Consider the following 25,193-nt stretch of genomic DNA (forward strand, 5'->3'; position numbering starts at 1 on the left):
TGCAGAAGAGGAAGGAGGCAGGCGACGTTGCTAATCCAGGGGAAGGGGGCATCGTCCTGGGCACGCCAGGCAGGCTTCCTCGTCTTCCTACCTGGTGCGCCTAGGACGAGGCCCCCTCCCCAACCTTCAGTGGCCAGTCCAAGCTCACAGGAAGGACCCGGCGGGCAGGGGTCCACCTCTCCAGGTGACGAGGCTGTGGTCACGGTCCCCGGGGTGGCCTGCCAAGCCTGCAGAGCTCTGAGCCTGGAGCAGAGCTGGGTCTTGCTGATTAATAAGGCCGGACGCTGGATCGCTCTGCATGTCAACACCCACCAGCCCCTTCCAGCCTCACCCCCCCCCCCCCCGAGGGTGACACTAACACGTCCTCTACCACCGGGGCCACCAGCCTCGGCTTCCCCACATGCGCCCAGGGACGGACACACCCAACTGGCAGCCCTGGGGGCAATTTGTGATGATTTGTGCCAAGTGCTCCCTAAAACGCAGGAACACAGCACAGACCTGATACACGAAAACCACTCCTCTTGGCTTCACACTTGCTCCCTCCCGGGTAAACCCGCTAGTTTGGGGAGCGTGGTTTATCTCACGCAAGCTGTGCCGCGCTCGTTGGGGTTTGAGTCTCCTTCCCGACCCAGGGCACCTTGGTGTAGGTGAAGCCCACCCAGATCTCCACACCCCCGCCCTCCCGGACTGTAAGGAGCTGCCAGCCTCTTCGTCCCTCTGGAGCCCACAAGCGCAGAGCCTCCTGGGAGTCTGTCGCAAACTTCACTCCCCTGCCGTGCCCCCGGGGGCTGGGGACATGGGACAGCCCCACCCTTTCCTTCCTGTTTGGGGGCAACTCAGCCCAGACAGGGAGCAGGTCCTGCCATTATCATCCGAGCACGGCCAGCTGCCGCCCCCTCCGCAACAGCAGGCCAGGCACCTGGTCTCCCTTAATCCTCACGAGGGCACCAAGGGGTCAGGAGCATCTTCACCCCCACTTTACAGGAGAGTAAACTGAGGCAGCCCTTTGCTGTGAGCACCCAGCACAGCCGGGGCCTTCCCTTCCCTGCGGGCTGCTGGGAAAAGCTACATCTCCCCCAAATGGAAGATCTCTGCGTCGTTCTTCTGTTTCTACACATGATTTTCTAGCTGATGCATTAAACCAGAACAGGGCAGCTCTGCTCTCGGTGTCTCCCCGCCTTCCTGACGCCGGTGGGAGAGGCGCAGGCGGCAGACCGAGCCTCCGACGTGGCCCGGCACGGGTCCCAGGCCCGCGGGCTGTCCTAACACCCCGCTCCCAGCGCTCTCAGCCCATTATCTACTTTTGTTTTGTAAGTAGGTTGATGCAGACAGATTTCTGAAAATCTTAGAGGAACGAACAGGTTGGTTTCTTAGGGGATTTGCTCAGGAAATGAGATTTTGCCCGTCTCCCAAAGGAGAAAGGCCACGTCTAAATTATTGATAGAAAACATGCCTCCTCTGAGAAGCCGGCTTTGGGCCGTCGGCGCGCTGAATGGCGCTGTCTGCCCCGCGCACCGACTCCGCTCCCGGGCCTGCCTCCGCCGCCCTCCCCGCCGCCCGCTGGCGCCAGACCTGAGTCCCACAAACGGGGCAGCGCCAGCCCCCACCCCTCCCATCCCACCCAGCGCTTCTGCCGCGGGGGCCGCGTTCCCCATGCGGACCTGCCCTGCATCTTCAGGTTTCTAAAGGTCACCTGCAGGGGATGCTGGATGGGACTTGACACCTCACTGGCGCAGGAGACGCATCCCAGCTCTGGCTTTGAACCTCCCGGCCGCTCTCTCTGTACTCAAGAGCCAGCTTTTAAAGAAACAGGAAGGACGGGAGCCAAGACGGAGCAGCCAAGTGGAGACTGGACGGCCGCCCAGACACGGCCATCCCTGAACTCCATTTCGGCGAGTGTTCAAGAGAACATGGTGTGCAGCGCCCGGCTCCGTGGGGAGCAGTGCTGACGGGCCCTCTGCTGCGCCTGCGGTTTGCATTAGAAAGACGAAGAGCCTCCTCAGCGTAATGAGACACCAGCGTGCCCGTGTGGCCGCGGCCGCGGAGCCCGGCAGAGGCGTGCAGGGCCCACGGTCCGAGCGCCCTCCGGGGCGGGCCCGGCATCTACCTCCCGTATCATTGCCCTCCACCCCCACCCCGCCTGGACCCCGTAAATACTGATGACTGGATAAGCAGACGCAGAGACCGGGCAGCTGTGAAGTCAGGTGCACCCTCCGAGACGTGCAGGGCCCGGTGTGACATCAGCACCGCGAGTGCCTGCGGCTTTTCTCCTCATTGGGTGCCACAGACGGCTTTGTGTCTGTTTTCATAAGGACGCGAAATAAAATGGAAACGAGTCAATAGGTTGACATCAAGATCAGAGAACAGGAAGGACAGAGAAATAGAGCTGTGGGGCTTTGAAATTCTATTTAGTGACACGGGGCCACGGTTTTCACCGTGGTTTTCTGAATCTGCAGGCGACCAAGTGGGCAACATGGCCAGTGGTACGATTCTCATCTCTAAGCGTGGCTGGAAAGCCAAATGCTCATCGACAGATGGACGGATGAACGAAATGTGGACCGACCGTCCATGCAGCAGAATATTACTCGGCCATGAGAAGGAAGGATGTTCTGACACCTGCCACACACGGGCGGGCCTGGAAAACCTCATGTTACATGGAATTTGCCAGTCACAAAATGACAAATGCCACGTGACTCGGCTCACAGGGGCCCCTGGGGTTGTCAGATTCACAGACAGACAACAGAAGAACGGTTTCCAGGAGCCCGGGGCGGGGGGTGGGGATCCGTGTTTAATGGGGACAGAGTTTCAGTTTGGGACGATGACAACGTGCTGGAGGCGGATGGATGGACGGACGGATGTGCAACAAATGAGAATGTACTTAATGCCATTGAACTGTGCACTTAAAAATGGTTAAAATCATAAATTTTATATCATCTATATTTTAACCACAGTAGAAAATAAAAAGCCAAATAAGCAAAAACCAAAAAACCCAAAACAAATTTAAAAAGTAGATTGAGGGCAGCCCGGGTGGCTCAGCGGTTTAGCGCCGCCTTCGGCCCAGGGCCTGACCCTGGAGACCCGGGATCGAGTCCCTCCTCGGGCTCCCTGTGTGGAGCCTGCTTCTCCCTCTGCCTGTGTCTCTGCCTCCCTCTCTCTCTCTGTGTGTGTCTCTCGTGAATAAATAAAATCTTAAAAAAAAATTAAATAAAATAAATAAAAAGTAGATTCAAAATACCCCCCCAGGAGATTATTGGTTCTCCTGAGGTCCTTCGCCCTGAAAGCTGTTTCTCAGGGTCCAGTCGTGGGACAGCAGCGTGGGCGCCCAGCTCGATGAAGAAGAGCACTGGGAAGACGCCTCCCAGGGGAGGTGAGCATCCCAGGGGTTGGTGCCTCGGGAATGATGTCACAGAGGGTCGCCCAGGGGGAGGGAGCACCTCCAGGCAGCTGGACAAGTGCCGAGGCTGCTCGAAGGCCCCAAGAGGAGCGTCCCAGGGCGGCTGCAACACATCACCACCCGCTGGGGACTTGAGAACCCAGAAGCTGGTGGCCTCACAGGCCTGGGGGCCAGCAGCCTCCCTCCGGAGGCCCAGGGCGGAATCCTCCCGGCCTCTTCTCGCTCCTGGTGCTGCAGGCATTGCTCGGCGTGTGGCCCATCCTCTGCCTTGTGTCTGCTGACTGGTTCTTAGGGTCCCCCCTTAGTCCAGGGCTCACTCGTCTTGACCTTTACACAGCTACATCTGCAAAGGCCCTATTTCCAGAGGAGGTCACATTCTGGGGTTCCAGGTAGACATGCACTCTGGGGGCGCTCTGCTCCCCAGTACAGCTGGCATCTCGTCTCATCCGCGTGCTATTGGCCCCTGGGGCTCTGCAGACATGTTGAAACACGTGGTCAGCATGGGAGCCTACTGATACTCCTCAGGGAGGGCCCGAAGGCCCGCCCGCCTGCCTCCCCTCCGTGCCAGGGGGACCCTGGGGATTTCCACGTCCACAGCAGGGCCAACCTCAGGGACCTCCGGGCCTCAGTTTCCACACCAGGCCGAGCCGGGGGCAGGAGGGTGGCCCACAGCAGTGCCTCAGTGCCCCTCGGCTGCAGGCGACCACCTGTCCTGTGACCCAGAGCTGTGCTGGGCTCAACTAGGGCACAGAAGTGTCTTCCCCATGGCCGCTCCCACTGAGGGCTTGGTGCCCACAGACCACCCCCTCCAGACAGAGCCTCTTAGAGAGCATGAGCAATGACGGCGTCCCTGGGCCCGGCACTCATCAGGGTGTCACAGAGCCCAGCACAGCTGGGAGAGCCAGCAGGCCGCTGAAGGTCAGAGAACAGCACGGCCGGGGGAGCAAGCAGATAGGAGGGTTGGCACGGATGCTGAGCCGTAGGTGTCCGGGGGACAGCAGACTCAGTAATCAGCCAGGTGGCCTCTACCTGTCTCACCCACGGGCACTGGGTGGGCGTCAGCAGTGCTGTTATGGCAGGGCCCGGGGCACGTCCCCACGGGCAAGGGTCAAGGAAAGCCTGGGGCATGTCTTCCCCCACTGGAAGGGCCTGAGGGGACCTAGCAGGTGGACCCTAAGCCCCACCAGGCTTCCCAGGAGAGGGGTGTGGGCTTCCCTGAGCACAGAGCAAGCGCACACCTGCCCTGCCACCCCGTGGAGGCCAGTTCGGGAGGGGGAGCTTCCCTCAGGCCTGGGTGGGCTCAGAACCCAAGGCCGCCCCTGCAGCCACTCGGATGGATGGCTGGAACCTGCTAGAACTTCCCAGTCTCTCCCATAACGGTTTGAGGTCTCTGAGACATGAGCCAGCACCCTCCCCTCCCCTGGCAGGCCTCCCCTCCCTCCCTCCCCTCCCCTCCTCTTCCCTCTCCAAAGGTGAATTTCTTTTCAGAAGGAAAAAAAATCCTTTAAATTGAAGTAGCTCTGCCATCATGATCTCCATCATCAAAAGTCATGTTTAAGCCACCCACTTAATTTTTTATTTATAAAATTGCGCCCTTCACCTCCAATTCCCCTTAGAAAGAGAGAGAGAGAGAGAGAGAAAGCACAAAACAGGCCATTTAATAAAATTCCAGGTAAGATGACAGGAGTGCCCGCGGGCGGGCAGGCCTCGTAGAGCCATCCTGAGTCCCCCAGTGCCGGCCTGCCGCTCCTTGGAAGGGCAGAGGCACCACCTCGGTGGGCAGGGGGCCCCCAAGGCCCTTCCTGGCACTGGAGGCCGCACTGCAGCAATGCATTCAACGCCAAAAAATCTGCTCCGACTGTCCCCGAGAGCCAGTGCGTCACGGCTCGCATGGGGAGACGCAGAAGGAGCAAAGCAAAGGGCGGGCACTGGCCCTCTGAGTGCTGCGGACTGAGTGAGTGTGGGCCCCGAACATGCAGGGTGACATCCTGCCTCTCCACTGTGAGGGAGTTGGGGGCCTTTGGCAGGTGACCAGGGTGAGCTGAGGTCGTGAGGGTGGGGCCTCATGATGGAATAGGGTCCTTGTCAGAGGAGACACCCGTCCTTGTTGCTCGGCGCCCGCCGCATGAGATCAGCGGGAAGGCAGGAAGCAGGCTCTTGCCGGGACCCCGATCTGCTGGCACCCTGACGTTGGACCCCCTGCCCCCAGCACCCGTTTAGGCCTCCCAGGCTGGGGCCTCTCGTTACGACGGCCAAGCACATGAAGAACCTGTGTCTTCGCAGGAAGACTCCCTCTCCTAAGCCTCCTCCTGCAAAAATGGGTGTGTGGTCCCCTTGAGCGTCTGCGAGGAGCGACGGCACCTGTGCTGACTCGTCTCTTCTTGCCCTCTTCTTGCCGGCCGAGCTAAGGAGGCGCATAGGATGGGTGTCCAAACACCGCTCCTCGGGACCGCGGGGGGCTGAGCCCAGGCTGGACGTGTGAGGGCCCCCCTTCTCTTACCGGGACATCGGGGATGATACTGCCTACCCCATGGGACTGTGCGGGCTTGGCGACGCAGCCTCAGCGTCTGGCCCATCATAGCTGCTCAGTGAATAAGACCCAAGGTGGTGAGGAGAGAAGCCCTTGGGCCAGCGGGAGTCCCAGCCCGCCGCGAGGTCGTGCTCTGCTCTCTCTGCGTCCCCCATCCCTGCCGGGGCGGGAAGTGGGGCGTCCAGGATGCGGCGGTGGCAGCGGCCCACGAGGAGCCACACAAGAGCCAAGGGGTCTGCGCCACAACCCTCGGGGAGGTTTTCCGGCAGATTGTTTGGCGTGAACCACACTGAAAACCGGCCTTGCTCGGGGGCAGGACACATGTCACTGTTGTCATAAGGACGATACAAGCCGGCAGTGGGTTCATTTCTGAAAGAGCAAAACGTTTTGTGAACGGAAGGAAGCGGGGTCACAGGGGTCACCGGTGTCACCTGGCTGGGGTTGACTAGAGAGAGGAACAAGGGAACAAGTGCTCCTGAGGAGGAGTTTTGCCAGAGAGGGGTCAGTGTGCGGGGGACCAGCCCGAGGCCGCGGGTCAGCTGCGCGCTGGGAGCTGGTGTGGGCACGGGCATGGGGGTGGGCAGGTAAAGCAGAGCCACGTGGGCAGGGAGACGGGGGAAGGGTCTCCGTGGGTGGGTGAGTCTCATCCACAGTGGGGACCCCCCGGGAGCAAAGACCAACCACTCTAGGAGGACCCCATCACTTCAGTAGAGTCGTGGGGTCGGGTCCCTGGAGGCAGATGCTGACTGGCTGGCTCGCTCATCCGTCCATCCATCCATTTATTCAGTCATTCGTTCAGCACACATGCACCCCCTCCCCTGTGGGGCTCGCAGTCAAGGGCACAGGCGGCCGCGCTGGGCAGCGGGAGTTCCCACCCCCGCAGGCGGAGAGCAGCCCCAATCCGCACACGTCGTCGGAGCCCACCAAGGCTCCCTGGGGAGGAGTCTCAGTTGTCTCGTGGCTCCACAGACGTTGTCCTGGGGCCACGGTGATGGGGACGGCCGAGGGAAGGCCCTCTGAGCTCGGTCACGCCTCTTGCTCTGCTTGGCCGTCTCTGAAGGGTCTTGACGCAAGCGCACTTGGGGCAGTCAGCACCCCTGGCCTAATGAGCCAGGGAGCCTGTGTCCCTCTAGGACTGATCATCCAGGCAAAAATCACCATAATTGATTATCCTGCTGAGAGGCGGAGAGCCGTGTTTGCTAACAGAGAGGCTGAGAATCAGCTCCACGTTTCCCACCCCGGGAGCTTGCCCTCGGGTGTCATCAGCAAGGGCTCCAGGCGCCTTCCTCCCCTCTGGGTCCCTCGCTCCCAGCATGGGCCGTGGGGTAGGGTGGGCGACAGGATGGAGCAGAACGGGGGCAGGGAAGCCACTCCTCATCCCAGAAGGCAAGTCAGGCGGGTCCAGGTGGGCCCGTCCTTGTCTGGCTCACACCTGGAGGGTCGCTAGGCCACAGCTGGAGTGGGTGCCAGTGGGAGCTGCTTCCTTTCCACACAACGAGCCCCTTTCCTTTCGTGACGCCGGAGATCTTGTACCCCTGCAGAAGACAGGGCGGGGCCGGGGGGAGGACCATTGTGCGCCACGGATGGTGGAGGCGTTTGGCTCAGCAGGAACCTCCAACCATCCCTCCAGTTCTGGATTTTTCAAGACCCAGAGGCTCTTTGGAGATGGACGTGGCTCCCAGCCTCTGAGCCAGGGACCGAGAGGTGTTAACACCGGTGTTCATACCGGATATTTTTGCATTGACCAAACAAGGACACTCGTGACAATGAGAGACATTTCGGAGAACTCGGAGGCTGTTAGGGGTGCCTGGGGGTCGAGGCAGGCGGGTGGGGAGGGGGGTGCCTCACCAGCCCCCGACCTGCGCTGACGTTGCCTGGTGGGGCGTTCCAGAGCCGGGCGTCCCCGGCACCCAGAGGAGGCCTGCAGGTTGGGCTCGGAGCCTGGGGCGTAGAGGATGCTGCGGGGCGGACGTGGGAGCCGTCAGGTGGGAGGGCCGCGGGGTGGGAAGGAGCAGTGCTCTACCCCAAACCCTCAGACCAGCCCCGACAGGGCCGCGCAGGCGGAGGAGCAGACCCCTCTCACCCAGCTCCCCAGCCCAGCGCTCGGCTCCGCTCTGGGCGGCTTGCTCACCGGGGCCGGAGGGACTGAATTAAATGGAACTAAATTGAATTGAATCGGGAGGAAAACTCACTTTAAGAAACCAAGAAAAAAGTCAACAATAAGAAAACCCCCAAATCAACTGAAGGCGGCAATTGATGCAAGCTGATTGATTCAATCCATCTCATTTTGTGACGCCGCTGCCTTCATCTGGCGGGACCTTCCGCTCCCGTCCACCCCTCCGCCGAGTGGCTCTGCGCGCCGCGCGTGGAAACGAGCAGTTTTGCAGGAGAGGGAAGATGCCGATCGACACTCGGGTCCGCCTGGATGAGGCCTCCCCACCGTGTGGTGGACAGATCGGCGGCTCTGCTGCAGCCCTGGGTACCAGGTCGGGGGCAGGGGAGCAGGAGGGGTACACGGGGTGGGTGGTAGGGGGAGGTTGTGCAGGAGATGCAGCCACCGGGGTTCGCACAAGCTCCACCAGCAGGCTCTATGCCATCAAACGCTCCTTTCCCACCGAGAAGAGCGCCGTCCACCCGGGGGTGACGGAGCGCAGGGGGCCCCCCAGGGACCTGCGGGGGGAAATCAGCTGTCCCCGCCACTGGGGGCACCACTGCTTAGCCCATTGGCACGTTTTGTCATCTGAAAATGGGGGACAGAACAGTTAGCGCGTCCTCCTCAGGGTTACGAGGGCTGAATGAGGCAACCATTAGTTGTCAAGTGCCTGGTGCATAAGATATGCCAAGCACGTGACTGCGGCGACCTGCTCTTTATCATGACGTGGATGACAGTGATGACCATGGTGTTTCTCCATCTCAAGAGAGAGGCCCGGTCTGATTGTCTTCGGATTCCAGAGGCTTTTCGTTGGAAGCACACACACGCACACACACACATGCACACACGCAAGCACGCACACAGTGGGGAGAGGGGGAGGGGCTGCTTAACAAGAGTGCAGTTTTCTTTGGGGGGATGGAAAGTTCTAGAACCAGATAGTGGTTGCACAGCAGTGTGAATGGACTTAATGCCACCAAATTGTATACTTGACAATGATTGAGACAGTAAATTGTAGAAGTACTTTGTCACAGTCTGAAAAGTGGTGCACAGTATGTGCCCTGGCGGGCACAGTCAGCAGAGGGTGCAACTCATGATCTCAGGGTTGTGAGTTCGAGCCCCAGGTTGGGGGTAGAGATGACTTACAGATAAAAATCTTTGAAAAATTCTGAAACATTATTAACATAAGCAAGGAAAATTTAAGTTCAGAAAAAGCAGATGACGCCCACACGCACTACACCTCTCTTTTCTAGTCCCTGAAAGCCCCTCTGAGGAAAGGGCAGGATCAGGGGTCCAGACATGCATGTGCCGTCCCCAGGCCCCGGCTCGGCTTCCTGACTTCAGGCAAGTGCCTTGGTCTCTCCGGCCCCAGGTCCCTGGACCGTCTGATGAGCAAGTGCACAGTCCTGCTGCCTCAGGGTCAGCTCTGAGCCCCTCCTACTGACGGAAGCTCCTGGGAGCTGCACACAACTCCAGGCGACATCCAGTTGCTTCTGAAATCATGTGTTTGTGGGATTTAGAATTCTCTTACTTCTCTTGAAGCAGCAGCAGCCCGTCTGCTTTTCTTCGTGTTAAGCTTTGAGTTAATATTAAGCTAGATCTACATGCCATGACCCCACATGGAGGGACACCTGGGAGGCGGGGAAAAAACCCACGCAGCGGGACAGGGCAGGGCCCAGTTTGGGATTGGATACCACCCGCCATCCACAGTCGGCAAAGTCTGCCTTTGTGGGTAACCTCCAAACCCGGTGGGGTGGGGTGGGGTGGGGAGGAAGCAGGGAGGGGCCACTCAGAGTCTGGGGCCAAGGGTGGAGAGAGAGGGAACACAGGATATCCCCCGAGTTGCAGAGAAGACGCGTCAGGAAAATCTGGAGCGCAGGCCCGCGGCGTTCTGTGTTCCTTTGTCTGTTAAACGGAACGTGGGCTCCCAGCGTCGCTGCAGAGGCCGCCAGCGCAGGGGCTTCTCCGGGGCGGGCTCCCTGGCTCCCTCCTCCTGCGCACCTGACTAGGCAGCGAGCGAGCAACCAGATGCGCGGTGGCATCCCTGATTGTAATCCTCTCCTCTCTCTCCTTTTTTTCTTAGAGAGCCCACAGTGCCTCGGGAAAAATTGGCTGAATAAAAGGTATAAAGACTTTCTCTTTTTATTCCCCCACCCCGTCCCCCGAATAGTTTTTGACAGATGTGAGCATGTTGAGCATCTTGGGAGCTGCTGCTGATGAGTGCTGGGGGTTTCTGGGGCTTCCCCGCTCGTGGGAGGGGGCGGGGCTTGGGGGCAGAGGATGGAGGGTTTGGCTGGGTTAGCACCTCGCTGACAATGACGATGGTGACTGGTGACGTGCCCTCTCTCTCGTCCTCCAAAGGACCGGCCCACGCTGGGAAGGAGGGGGCCAGAGGAGCTAGAAGGGAAATGAGAGGGCAGGAGTGTGTTGATGGGCGACATAGCTCAATGACTCCCAGAGGCCAGAGAAGCAGTCCCCCCACCCAGTCCCACCCTGGGTTCTCAGTGCACAGGTGTGCATCCCCCCGACCATGAGGCCTTCAGAACCTGGGGTAATTTGTGTCCCCACCCCACCCCCAGCCTGGTCTCCTGGGGGCGAGGGCTGCAGAATCAGCTCAGGTCCCAGTGGTGACCCTCACGGGGGGGAGGGGAGGCAGTGACACTCCTGACCCCAGCCCTCAACCCGCATGCTCCTTGCAGCCCAGCGTCCATCACCCGCCAGCCGCCGATCTCCTCTGCAAATTCAGTTGCAAAATTTTACTTTGGGGGAGAATTCTATCATGGAAGTAATGTGTATCTGTTGTGAACACATTAGAAAGTGCAGCCAGCCGTGTGTTTGTGACCCTGGGCACCCCCGCCGGCTTTTCCTCGTGGGCTCCTGGGTCTCAGGCCTTGTGCACAACGACTGCTGAGCGTTTTCCACAGCTGAGAAATGCAAAGCGAGGCTGTCAGGTGGCAGAGTCTAACGTCCTCCTTGGCAATTCTACTTTGGTGATCTCTTTTGTACTGTTCCTGCCCCCAAGCATGCCCCCGCCTCAAAAGTAGGCATTGGCCAAATGGCTAGGGAGCTAGCTCTGTGCCAGAACCCGGTTCGTGGGGAGGGCGGCTCTGGCTCCGCTCACTGGCGGGAGGGGCCTGAGAGGCAGGGCCTGGGGCTCCTCTCCCCATGCATGGCAGGGCCCCCTGGGACTGGCCGTCCTGTCTCTGTCAGTGTCCCATGTGGTTCGCGCTCCCCTTGCAAGGCCGCCTCCCTGATGTGCCGTTTCGTAAGCAGAGTCGTATCTTACGGGGCGGAAGCAACCAAAGGAATCTTCAGGTGAATCTGTTTGTAGGTTCAGGAATCCACCCTCTAAGGGATGATGTGGATGTTTTGTCTGGCTTGCAAGCTCAGATTATTGCACGTTCTTTTTTTTTTTTTTTTGAACAGCTTCAGCAAGGTCTGTGCCTACAATCAACTACGCGTATTATGTAGGGCGTGTGATTTGATAAATTTCGACACAGGGGCATACCCATGATGTCATCACTACAGTCCAGCCGCTGGATGTGTTGGTCCATCACCCCCAAAAGTTTCCTCGTGCCCCTTCCTCTCTTCCTCCGGGCTGTCCAGTCCCCCTCCCAGGCAGACACTGATCTGCGTCCTGTTGCTCTGAGTGGTTAAACATTCTAGACAGTTAACATCATACTACATGTGCTCTTTTTGGTTGGTGGGCTTCTCTCTCCCAGCATTAGGTATCCTGAGACTCGCCCAGGTCGTGGTGCACGCGTGAAGAGTTAGTGCCTTTTATTATTATCATTATTATTATTATTATTAATTATTGCTGAGTAGTATTCTGTGCTCTGAATGCGCCACAGGGCATCCCTCCATTCACCCCTGGAAGGACACAGGGTAATTTCCAGCTTTGGTTATTAGTGTGTAAGGCTGCTGAGAGCATTCCCGCACAAGTCTTTGTATGGACACAGGCCTCCTTCTCTCCTGGGTACAGGACCTTACGCAGCCAAGTGGCTGGATTTCATGGTGCACTAAAGTGAATGTCAAACTTTTTTCCAAAGTGGTTGTGCCATTTCACACGCCCACCAGCCGTGCGCGGGGATTGCCTTCTGCATCCTCCCCAACACTTGGTGGTATTGGCTGCGGGAATTTTTGCCACTAAGATGGGCACAGGATGGTATTTCACTGTGGCTGAGTTCGCATTTCCCTAAAGCTGAGTGACGCTGAGCATCTTCTCATGTGGGTTGTTTGACGTCCATTATTTCTGTGAAGTGTCTGTCCCAACCATTAACTTTTTTTTTTTTTTAAGTAGGTATTTGTCTTCTTACGGTATAGCCTTTGGGGAGTGCTTTATGTATACTGAGTACAAGTCCCTTATAGGTAGGTACATGCTCTGCAGACATTGCCTCCTAATTCGTCTGTCTTCCCACTCTCATAAAAGTGTCTTTTAAAGAGCGAACATTTGACATTTTGATAAATTCCAGTTTAACCATTTGTTCTTTGTGGATCGTACTTCTGATATTTTATCTAAGAAATCTTAGCCTGATCCAAGGTCACAAAGATTTTCTTTTCCTGTGCTTTCTTTAGACATCTTATAGGTGTCAGAGTTTATATTTTGATCTCTGGTTTATCTTGACTTCCTTCTTGCGTGTGCTAACAAAGCATTGATTGAAGTTCATTTTTCTGAACTGAATCTGTGTATTGATTTCAGTACTGTTTATTAAGACTATCCTTTCTCCCCTGAATTGCCTTTGCAAAAATCAGTCGTCATATATGTGTGGGTCCACTTGTGGACTTGGTTCCATTGATCTATATATAGTCTGTCTTAACGTCCTACCCCACCTGTTACGATTATCATAACTTTAGAACAAATCTTGAAATCAGGTAATGTTAACCTCCAACTTTGTTCTTTTATTAAAAAAAAAAGATTTTATTTAGCTATTCATGAGAGATACAGAGAGAGAGAGAGAGAGGCAGAGACACGGGCAGAGGGAGAAGCAGGCTCCCCGTAAGGAGCCCGATGTGGGACTCGATCCTGGATCCCAGGATCACGCCCTAAGCTAAAGACAGGTGCTCAACCACTGAGCGGCCCCAGTGTCCTGCCAACTTTGTTCTTGTTTTTCAAAGTTGTATTAGCTATTCTAGGTCCCTTAAATTTCCATATGAATTTTGGAATCAGCATGTGAATTATAGAAGAAAAAAAGCCTACTGGGATTTTGGTCAGGATTGCATCAAATCAATTGGGGGGAATCATTGACATCTTGATAGTATTGAGTCTTATGCCCCATAAACAAGTTATACCTCTTCATTTATTTAAGATTTCTTTAATTTCTCTCATCAGTGGTTTGTACTTTTCAGCATGTGGGTCATCTGAGCCTTTCTTTTGATCTTTTGTCAAACTGACCCTAAGTATTTTTTACTTTCATGCCACTTTAAATGGTCTTTTTCCTTCAATTTCTGATTATTGCTATGTGTAGAATTTTTAAAAATTTTTTATATTGATCTTGCATCTGCATTTTTACCAAATTTACCAACTAGTTCTAGTAACCATTTTGTAGATTTCAACATATTTTACACAGATTACCACGTTATTTGTGAAAAAAAGATGTTTTACTTTTTCTTCTTCTCCAATCTAGATGTCTTTTGTTCCTTTTTGTTGCCTTGTTCCACTGGCTTGAACCTCCAGCACACTATTGAATAGAAGTGTTAGGAGAGCAGGCATCCTTGTTTGGTTCCTGATAGTAAAGAGAACATAATTCCTTGACTGTTAGTTATAACTAACATTATAATGTTACCTGTAGGTTTTTCATAGATTCACTTCCATCCCAAGTCTATTGCCAGTGTGCTGAGCATTTTTATTGGTTTTTATTAGGAATCAGTGTTGAATTTTGTTAAATTTTTTTCCTGTGTCTATTGAAATGATCAGATGCTTTTTCTTAGTTCATTAATTTGATGAATTAGATTGGTTGATTTTCAAACTTGAAGTGAGTCTATAACTCACTATTTTTTGTTTTTCCTATTTTTCTTTATATCTTTTTTCCCTTTTTTTTTTGGCTTTCTTTTGAATTGAGTTTTTAAAATTATTGTATTCCATTTTATTTCCGTTCTTGACTTATTAGTTATAGCTCTTTGGTTTTTTATATTGAATGCTGCTTTAGAGTTTATGGGGTTTTTAAGCTGGTTACGGTCTACCTTCAAATGATGTTAATCCACTTCACAAGCAATATAAGCATACTGCCATTTCTTCCTCCTGGCCTTACACACATGTGTTATAAATCTTACAACACAAGGTTATTTTTGTTTATTTAGACAGTAGTATTTTAAAGGGATTTGAGTAAAAAGAACAAAATCTGTATTTATCCATATAGTTCCCATTTCTGATGGTGTCTATTCCTTTGTGTGAATCCATATTTCCATCTGGTGTCATTTCCCTTCTATCCAAAGGGCTCTCTCTTCAGTATTTGTTACAGCACCAATCTACTGGTGATAAATTCTTGCAGTTTTTTGTATGTCTGAAAAAGTCACTATTTCAACTTTGTTTTGGGAGACATTTTTGCAGGGTGTAGAGGTCTGGGTTGACAGGTGCTTTTTCTTTCAGTGCTACAAAGTTTCAGGGCCTGCCTGGCTCCCGTGGTCTCAGAGCCTACTGGCAACCCTCTCTTTGTTCTGTGCATAAAAATGTGTCCCGTTTCCCTGGATCCTTCTAATATTTTCTCCTGCAATGTTTAATCTGCCGTTGATTTCATCCAATGTATTTTTTTCACCTCAGACATCGTAGTTTATATCTGTACAAATTCAGTTTGCACATTTCTTGTATATCTTACACATCTGCACGTAATTTCTGAAACACATAGAATATAGTTGTAATTGTTTTCACATCCCTGTCTGCTAATTCTAGCATAGGTGTCAGTTCCGAGTTAGGTTCAAATGATTGATTTTTCTCCTCATTTCTTGCATGCCTGGTAATCAAAGATTACCAATCAAAGATTGGATGCTGGACATGGTAAATTCTACCCCATGGGGTGCTGGCTACTTTTATTCCTATAAATATTCTTGAGTTTTGTTCTGGGACACAGTTAAATTACTAGGATACTGTTTGATCCCCTCCTCTCAGATCTTACTTCTAAGATTGGCTAGATGGACCTGAGCCATGGTTAGTCTGGGTCAGATAATCCCACTACCAAGCCAAGGCCCTCTGAGCACTCTACCCATTGCTCCATGAACCATGAAGGCTTCCGGTGAGGCGGGCAGGGACACATACTTTTCCTGGCCCCATGCATGCAAGTACAGTTTCCCATAATCCCATAATCCTTTCACGTTGTTCTTCCCTGAGCCTCAGGGCTTTTGCTCCAGTGCAGGTGATGATCTGTACTCAGCTAAACAATCATGGGGACCCTCCATGGTCCTCTAAGGTCTCCTTCCATCCAGCTCTCTCCTCTCCAGCACACTGGGTACAAGTCCAGCCATCCTGGGGTCCCCGGACTCTCAGTCCTGGCTCCTCAGCTCAGGGAGCTCACCATGCTTGACTTGGGGTCCCTGCATCTTGGCCTAGAAGCTCTGCACACAGTGAGACACAGGGCAGCAGTGGAGGGCGGGGAGGGACTCCCCTCTGTGGTTGCCCGCTTCTCAGGGGTCACTGTCCTTCCTCATATACTGTCCGTGTCTTGAAACTCATTCCCGAGTGACCTGCTGTTGTGCCAAGTGGGAAAGTAGGTTAGTCCCTACTTCTCTGTCTTGACCAGCAATGGAACCTTCTTCCTGTTTCAGCACAGATCCTGTCACATGCACTGACCGTTAGGCCTACCTGGCCTACCATTCCTGGCCCTCCTCCCCACTCCCCTTCTCAGTCAGTGCTAGTTCGAGGCTTGTAGGCCTGGGGACACACGCCCTGAGCACAGAGACAGATGCCCTTGTTTCGTTTGTCTTGAGATTGGCCTCCTCCACAACGAGGAGGCATCTGCAGTAGCAGGAGCTTAGCTCCTAAAGGATGGCTAGAGGGCTCTTCATAGAACCTCTTCTCAGGAAAACATTTTGATCGTAAAGAATAAGGGAGTGGAACCTCAGTGGGAGGGGAGGCCAGGAAACTGCAGAGAAGGGAACCCAGAGCCCCCCAGCGGCCCCACTGCCTCGCTGAGTAAGCCTGTCATGGTGTACAGGGTCCTCCTTGCCCCAAAAAGAGGAACCAAGCAGGGAAGAAGACCCATCGAGACCATTCACTCTTCTGAATCCCAGTCCCCACACTCTCCTCTGTTTATTGGGGCCTAGACAGAGCCACACTCTTACCCCGTTCTGTGCACAGCATTTCCCAGCATACCAGGGCCTCAGACAGCCATCGGCACATTCAACACGTGTTGTCCCGTTTGACGCTCTCTTACGGGTGGGGGAAACTGAGACTTAGGAAAGGCAAATGATCTGCCCAGGCTCACAAGGCAAGACCGCAGCCTTGGCTGTCCAGGCTTCTTTTCCTGCTGGAGATTTCCCTTGAGCAAAGTTGATGTTCCTGGTAAGAGAATGCAGATTTCTTGAACTTGGTCATCTGAGCCTTTCTCATAGATGCCTCCACCTGCCACACTGAAGCCAATTGGCCAGCATGGAATACAGTGGACTCCACCACTTCTGGCCAATGAGGGCTCTCATCTCTTTGGAGAAACCATTTCCATTGTCAAGGTCTTTGGCTGTCTAGTCTCCTGGGACTACAAAGCTCCTAACTCACTGTAGAGCCTTTTCAGGAATATCTCGTGTTTGGAGCTCTCTGATACATATGCACACGTGTGTTTGGACTAGTGCATCAGTTAGGCTGCCACAATGGAAGAAAAGTATAGGGGGAGATGCCCAAAAATGTTGACCATGAAGAGTTCACCCAGACCCATGGCCATTTTGACCCTGCTAAGGCCAAAGCTATTTTGCATCAGCTGAACACGAGTACCAGGTCCCAGAAAGTCAGCTCCCAAATTCCCAAGTCCTGGGTCGCGGGGACTGAAAAGGGTCCCCAACGCCTCCCTTGGCTTTCAGATATATCCAGCTGGGTGGTTTTGTGCTTACCCACAAACGAAGCAGGACATGAAATATTTGAGAGGGGATTGGAAGGTAACAGAGAGAGGAGTCTGTGTACTTGCGCGTGCTTGTGCGAAAGTATAAAAACCCCAAGTCTGTGTTTTCCCCAGGGTATTAATTACAGTTGGAAAGGAGGCTTGTCCGGGCGTGTTCCGCTTGGGCAGAGTAATTTATCATCTGGTTTCGGGGAGCGGGAGGCAGGTCACGGTGCAGAGAGCAAGACACACATCTCTCTCTCTCTCTCTCTCTCTCTCTCTCTCACTCAGACTTCACAGCCGTCCCCACCTGCTCCAGGGTGGACAGCTCTGCCCAGGGACACGTGCCCCAGGGGAGCACAGAGAGCTCTGCAGGGGAGAGAGGGGAGATGGGAAGGCCCTGACATGATCCTCAGGGGACAGGCCATGAGGGGAGAGGCCTGTGCAGCTCTAGGCGCTTGGACATCTGCCTCTGTTGGGGGCAGGGCCGGCCTGGCTGCACACACCTGATTCCTATCGGCCCCCAGTGACTCCCAGTGATGAGGACAGAAGGGCAGGTGGTCTCTGGTGGGTGGGGAGCAGGGGGCTCCAACGGGATCTTACTCCCGTTGATGGCTAGTCTGCATAGGTGTCTCGTCACCACCCAGCAACGTGGCTGTTACAGCTTAGGGCCGCTCTGGCCTTGGTGGGACAGCTGGAGAGGGGAAGTGAGCCCAGGGGACCTGGCCACTCCACCCTCTGCCTCTGGGTCCCTCCACTCTCGGCTGAGCACCAGCCCTCTCCCCGCCCCCCTCACCCCCACATCCCTCAAGCCTGGGTCAAGGTCTTGCTGGCACTTTGCTTCCCTCCTCTGAGCCATCACACCCCTGCTCCTGCCTCCCGCTGCTGCTGGCAGACACCAGCCCCGGGAGCCTGGAGTGACGACCCTCACTTTTAAGCAAACTAAAAATTGTTTTTCTGAAATGTTAGCAATTATATAATAAGTATTCATCGTTACGTCAAGTCCTTCGGCCGACTGCTCCCCGTCTGCCCTCCCCATCCGCCCCAAGCCAGCCGATAGTGGGCAGGGCCCCGTCCCCGCACCTCATCCTCCTGCGGAGGGACAGGCCTCCCACGGCCCGGTGACCCTGTCATGAGCACCTCCCACGGCCCGGTGACCCATGAGCACCTCCCATGCTTGGGAATCACTGAACCCATCAGACAGGTACTCCAGCAGATCATCCGGGTGGGGGTCCTCCTTGGTTTCTGCCGTCGTCGCTGGGGCCACCGCTCCAGCAGGTCTGTGGGAAGGGAGGGAGAGAAGCACTCAGAGTGGAGGCCCGCCTCGCCTCTGCAGGCCTCCCCTTGCTCTGCTATGCACCCCACAGCGCTGTCTCTCGGGGCTTCCTGTGTGACCCGTCCCTAGGATGTGGCCTGCAGGGCTGCTGGTCTCTGCCCAAACCAGCAGGATGTCTCCACCACCCCGGCCCTCCACCCCGGGTTGGGTGCACAGCCTGCCAGTCACGGCCACTTTGCAGATGACCTGGAGAGAGGGTAGGAGGGAGACGCAGGAACCAGGACAGGGGCAGAGCAGGGCAGGGCCGGAGGAGCCGCTTCCACAGCTGCTCCGTGCATGCCAGGCCCAGAGGTCCCTGCCTGGAAGGCCGAGTGGGACCCCGGCGCTTCCCGAACAACTGTGCAGAGCCTGCGTTTTCCCCCCTCGAGTGTCACGGCACATGTACTCACGTCCCCCTCTTTGATGTCTCTCGATTGGGACTATAGTGATGATTGTTTATCAGATCCCCCTGCCCCGGGCCCAGGCCCTTCACCTGGGGGATCCTTAAGCCCTGAAACCATCCAGAGAGGTCAATGTTGTTATCCTCGCTTTGCCAAAAAGGAAACTGAGGCTCAGAGAGGTTAAGTGACTGGCTCAAAGCCACACGGTGAGTGAACAAAGACGCACCACACGTTCTCGTCATCAAGGTTGGAAGGGTGAGTGAGGACTGCTCATCAGGCCAAGAAGTCCTCCCCACTCCTCAGTGGGGCTCTGAGGAAATCTTGAGGGTGGGTGGAGGTGATCTTGAGGTATTTGTCCTCCGACACCCGTCCCTCCCCGTCTTTGTAAGGGATGTGCTCCCGAGGGTGATGATGATGCTTTTAAATAGTCGAAGTTGGACTGTGCCCCTCCTCTGCTCACACCCTCCTGTGGCTCCCGCTCTCTTGGAGAAAGGCAGAGTCGTCACAGTTCCCTCCCGTATGAGACCTCCCATGATCTGGCCCCATCACTCCTCTGACCCCTTCTCCTGCTGCTCGCCCTCATTCTCATGGCTCTAGCTCACGGGCCACCTCGCACATTCTCTGGATGGCCAGGCACATCCCATGAGTGACAGGGCCTTCGTCCGGGACGCTCCCTCTCCTGGACGAGCCGTAGGGCTCTCTCCCTCGACTCCTCCAGGTTGGCCTACAGATCACCCCCTCGATCAGGTCCCGCCTGACCACCCCCTTCTAGTCCAGGACTGGCCAACAGTGCAGTCAGGTGCTTTCAGCGTCGCCGGAATGACTGTCTCCAAAGAACGCTGGCTGCAGGGATGCCCCGGGTGCTGTGCCGCAGGGCCCTGCCCTCGACCCTGTCCTCGGGATGACCTTTAACCGGTGATGTGCGGAAGCGTGGCTCAGGCCTGGCGCAGGTTCTAGCCCATCGGACAGAAGTGAGGGGCGTAAGCAGTAGTTGGCCTGGTCTGCTGGCCAGAAGCACAGATGAGATTTAACAGCACATAGTAAGAACTCATGTGAAATCTCGCTCTCGGGCCCAAAAACCCTAAACGGCTGGTTGTAAGAGGAGGGAGACCCAGAGGCTTTCATGTTGGCGACTTTGGTATAATTAGGAGGACAGTTTCCGGGCCCAGAGTGCGTGGCCTGAAACAACAGACACGCACTCCTCGCAGCTCCTGAGGCCGGAGGCTGGGACCAGGGCACTGGCACAGTTCTGGGGAGGGCTCCCTCCCCTGGGGCCCCAGACGGCGGTTTTCACGTGGTGCTCGCACACGGCGGGAAGCTGAGGCAGGAGCCAAGCTCCCCTGTGACTCTTAACAAGGGTGCTTACCCCAGCCCAGGGGCCGCAGCCCGCACGGCCTCACCCGATTATCATCCCCTCCCAAAGCCCCTCCAAACACCAGCGCACAGAGCGGAGGTGGGGGGTATGGTCACCCTAGATCTAAGTGGCTGCCCTCAATGCCCTCTTTACTTGCATGAGTAAAGGCACACATGATGGACGGCAGAAGCTGGCCGGATGGAGCCTCCCCGGAATGTTGGGCTCACCCTGGACGTGGCTGCCCTGAGCCAGGGGGACGTTCCAGGGCACATCCCCAGTGAAATGGCTGTAGGGGCCACGGCTGTTTGCCCAGGGGTGTGTCTCAGATATCTGAGGGCTGCCCTAGTGGAAGACAAGGTGGGGGGCTCAGGTCCAGGAAGATGAGGGTGACGGGTCCTGGCAGGCAGATATCGGGGAGGGGGGCTGCCTGAGGAGAGCTTCCTAGGGGTGACCTGCATGGGGGTGGGGTGAGGTGTGCTGGTCTTCCCTCCCTGTCCGCAGAGTCTGTAGAGGTTGCGTGAGTTGCGAGTCGGGAGGGGGGCACCAGGGGACTCCTCAGGCTCTTCATAGGGGGATGCGGGGTGGTGCTCCGTGGCCACCGACTGTCACTGCTCCGGAAGGAGAAGCTCTGCTTTCAGCAGGACACGAACGGGGGGCAGCAGGTGGGAAGTGTGACAGGGGACCAGGAGGTGCAAGGTGCGAGGTGCAAGGTGCGAGGGCGGCAGTGGAAGTCCAGCCTGCCCTCCCTGCCCTCCCCGCGCCCTCCCGCTCTTCCCGCCCCCTCACCCCGGCTCCTCTTGCTCCCTCTCCCAATGCCCAGGTGCGCTTTCCTTCTTAAATCCTCTCTCCTGCTGCTGAATTATTGAAAGTGTTGTTTGCTTTATTGCTGTGCTGGAGGGGCGCTGCCGCAGAGCAGCTGAGCCTAGAATGTGTCCACAGTCCGGAGCGTCGCCCGCGGCCCTCAGGATCCCCTCCCCAGGCCTCTCCGCGGTGGGGGGGAGCTGCCCCCAGTCCCTTTCCTCTTGCTTCCCTCATCGTTTATTTATAACTGCTCCTGTCCTGACCAGATGATGCTGCATCCGTGCCACCAGTCTGGAGGCCCGGGATTGACTTTGTGGCAGATGGCACCGCCCAGCCCAGGTGCAGGGCCACATCTCCACGCCGAGGTGCTGGGACGTCCGTCCCGCAGCTGACCAGCTGAACAGCTCCAGGGCATCCGTGGAAGTGGCCGGCAAACGGGGGCGGGGGGGGGGCTGACTCTGATGCGTGTGCCACACTGGTGTGTTTACGGGGGAGGGTTGGCGTGTAGGTGTGTGTGTGGGTGCACATGTATGTGCATGTGTGTGTGCAGGACAGGATTGGTGTCTGTGTGCGTGTGCACATAGGCCTGTGGCTCCATGTGCGGCATGTGCATCTCCACATGTTCACACAGGTGTGGATTTTCACAGCAGGCATCCTAGGGCTGAACTCGGCACAGGCCCTATTGGTGAGATGTTGCCATCCGAGCCGATCGCTCCAGAAGGGGTGACGGTGTGGCCGCCCCAGAGTGGAGAGGACACCAGGAGACATCTGGTTTCTTCTGGAAGCCTCTGGCAGCATCGTCAGGCTTCTGGGGACAGAGCGTCGTGCCAGAGGGCTGAGCCATCAGAGGCGGGGGACAGAAGGGGATGGACTTCCCCACTCACTCCCCGGAGGTGGGGTGCAACATCCACCAGACCCTCCAGGCCGGAGCCCGTCGGATGCTGGGCTGGGAGACCCAGCTGGTCGAGGTGACAGCTCAGGGGGGCTCTCTAGACAAACCCAGAGGTAATGGGATCAGGTGGCAGCCCCGAGCTGAGCCCCCAGCATGTGGCTGCCCGTCCACCTTGGCCAGGACCCAGAGAAGGACACCCAGAGCCCCAGGGTGGGTGTGGGGCACCGCTCCTCACCGGGAGCCCGACCCTTCCTGCTGTCCTGTTCCCCGTCGCTCACCCTCCCGTGGTCCCTGGGGGCTTGTTTGCATGTCCTCTGGCCATTGGTCATTTGGCCAGGCTCCCCCAATATTTGAAGCAGCCTGGGAGCAGGCTTGGTGCTATCACCCCAGTTTAGAAATAAGGAAACTTGGGGCACCTGGATGGCTCAGAGGTTGAGCATCTGCCTTCAGCTCAGGGGGTGATCCCGGGGTCCTGGGATCGAGTCCTGTATCGGGCTCCCCGCAGGGTGTCTGCTTCTCCCTCTGCCTGCGTCACTGCCTCTCTCTCTATGTCTCTCATGAATAAATAAATAAAATCATTTAAAAAAAGGAAACTGAGGCTCAGAGCAGCGCTGTGAATGGCAGAGCCAGGCTTGCTGCCCTCGGGCCTCCAGCCCCTCTGGCCGGGCTCATTGCTTGGCACGGGCTGGCTCCCAAGCGCTTGCCAGGGGGGCCGAGAAGCTTGTCAGACCTTCTGCAGGCCCAGCAGTGGGTCCCTGGGGAGTGAAGCCTCCTCTGAGCCTCTGCTTTCTTTCTTTTTTTTTTTTTTGTATTTTTTTTTTTAATTGGAGCTCGATTTGCCGACATACAGCATAACACCCAGTGCTCATCCCGTCAGGTGCCCCCTCAGTGCCTGTCACCCAGTCACCGAATCCACTAGTGTTCATGGCTTGTGAAGGACTTTGGAAAACAGCTCCAGAGAGTGTGGTGTGAGCACACCCCCTGCCCCCCGAGCCCCCACCCTCGCCCACCAGCACCCTGCCCACCCCAGCAGCTCCATCCGGGCACCTCCCTGGAGCTCACAGGCGGGCCCTGCAGGGGAGCCACGGTGCCGAGCCAGGGGGTCCCACCATCACGCCCCTCCTCTCCCTCCGGCTCAGCCCAGTCCCCTTCGGGTGGGGGGATGAGGTGGCCTGGAGGGGGCGGTCCCCTGAGGCCACTCATGGACCTCCCTGTGCCCCCCTCCCCACAGCAGGCCTTGGTGGGGGGTGGGAGGGGGGAGGCTGGCGAAGTGCTGAGCTGTCAGAGGCGGTTCTTGCCTTCTCCGAGCCTGAAGACAGCAGCACACACGTCCCTCTGTCCCTGTGTCAGCCACCAGCCCGAGCCCCAGAGTGACGGGGGTCCGGGGGGCCCTGCCGGCGTGCAGGACCCCACCCCCCAGGCGGCCTCTGGGCCTCGGTTTCCCTCCCCGGAAGGGACCGTAAGAGCTACAGAAAGAATAGCCTCCTTTTTTCTCCTCCTTTGCATCCCTCAAGAGGGGGTGACGGCCTGGGCGGCCGGGGCCCCTCGGGGGCTGGTGGCCCGCAGACCGCGCTGGCCTGAAGTGCTGGGGGCTGAGCAGAACCAGGAAAGCTGGATTCCCAGGCCGCACCTCCAGCTGCACAGGGGAGAAGCAGGAGGGCAGCATGAAACCTGGAGGGGGCAGAGGGTGCCTGCCCTGTGACCCCCACGGCACCCCAACACACCACCCCCCTCCGGGCTGACCTCCTCTCTGCGGGCCTGCCAGGCGCCCAGGCTTCTGCTCCCCTCCCTCTCTGCCGCCTGGGGGAGGGGCCTGGGGGCTGGGGCTGGGGCAGGTCCCCCCCTGCCCCCCCCCACACCCAGCTCCCACAGTCCCACCCTCTGAAGCCATCAGTGGTTGCCTACACCTGCGTTCTCCCCTTTCCCAAAGAAGCACCTGCTCCCCAATCCCCTCCCACATCCAGGGCCACACACCACCTCCCTCTGACCCCAGGGCAGGCCCAAGCACCCGGAGGAGGGAGGGGAGGACTGGAGGGGTGCGGAGGAAGAGGGCAGGGCGGCACTTAGCCCAGTGGCTGCTGAACAGACCGGAGCTGCCTCAGCCCCGCTGCCCCTGGGGCATTGTCCCCGCCCCCGCGAGCCTGCCCGGAGCCAAGGGTCCGAAATGGTATATTTTTGGGTGTGTACCCAGTGAGGGCGCTCAGCCGTGGTGTCAGCCCCCGCAGACCCAGACCCAGGGCTGAGATGTGCAGGAAGCGCAGAGTGCCCCCCACCCTGCCCCCAGCCCTCCCCACCTGTCCCCAGGGCCTGGCCGCAGGGTGCCGCAGGGTGCAGGGCTCAGGGGTGTCCCCAGGACAAGTGCCACCCGTGGAGGGGGACGGGGCAGGGGCCACAGTGGGGACTGGGTGAGACTCTGTATGCCCTGCGTGCTCTGTCTCCCCAGCGGGCCCGGGGTGTGGGGGGCACCTTCTGGGAATCCCCAGAGCAAACTTCAGGTGGCTCCCAAGACCTCGGCACCCTCACCCGCATCTTCTCTGCTCCCTTCCTCCCTCCCCTCCTCCCTGAGCCACAGAATCAGGTGGGGAAACTGGATCTTGGGAAGAATAATGAGGAACGCAGAGGTGAGCCCCCAGCTGATCCCCCAGCGCTCTGAGCAGGGGGAGGGGGAATCCAGGAAGCTAAGGGACCCTGGTGAGAGGAAGCCTCCCAACCAGCAGCCCCCTTCCTGCCCCCCTCAGCTGGCAAGGAAGTGACGGTGACCTGGGGACCAGGGTGGGGGTCCCGGCCCCCCAGGGGCAGCAGGGGCACGAGGCAGGAAGGGCCCCCAATGCAGGGTTAGGAGAACCTCTTCCTTCCAGTGAAGTTGGGCTGAAGTGGGAGAGGGTGAGGCCTGGCGTGTGCATGTGCACGTGTGTGCGTGTGCGTCCATGTGCATGGGCACATTTCTCCCACGACCGTTGGCCTCCAGGCTCCCGTGGACGTGGTTTGGAAGTCGATGTGAGTTTTGTGGTTTCCTTGGGAGGGAAGACCTGCCCCGGCTGCGGGCTGGCTGCCCCACGCGCGTGCTTCCTCCGGGCAGCCCTCAGCCTGGCCCGCAGCTTCCTCCCCCAGGGCCACAGCCAGGGCCCAGCTCCAGGGCACCGGCGCTGAGGGGCCCCCGGGCGGCTGGACCCGGGGTCCGGCAGGGAGTCAGCGGGAGCCCCAGAAGGGAGCCGGGGCCGCCGGGAGCCAGGCGACCGTGGTCAGCCTCCCGGCTGAACTTAGAGGCCACGCTCCCAATCCAGGCAGAAGTGGGGCCACATGTCCGTCCCTGGCAAAGGCTGTTGGTGCTGCTGGAAAT

General features: G+C 57.2%; 1 protein-coding gene across 9 annotated transcripts in view; it reads left to right on the top strand.

Annotated features, from left to right (window-relative positions):
- RBFOX3 (RNA binding fox-1 homolog 3) overlaps positions 1 to 25,193 on the top strand; it is a 446,986-nt gene that overhangs the window by 318,689 nt on the left and 103,104 nt on the right. For 8 of the 9 annotated variants that reach the window (XM_025468223.3, XM_025468214.3, XM_025468216.3 and 5 more), the window contains one exon: positions 10,157 to 10,196. The exons of the other annotated variant lie outside the window; for it this stretch is intronic. The gene's annotated coding sequence lies outside the window, so the exon portion shown is untranslated. The remainder of the gene's footprint in view (positions 1 to 10,156; positions 10,197 to 25,193) is intronic. 9 annotated transcript variants of the gene reach the window in all.

This window comes from Canis lupus, chromosome 9 (assembly GCF_003254725.2).
Source record: "Canis lupus dingo isolate Sandy chromosome 9, ASM325472v2, whole genome shotgun sequence".
NCBI classification, from domain to species: domain Eukaryota; kingdom Metazoa; phylum Chordata; class Mammalia; order Carnivora; family Canidae; genus Canis; species Canis lupus.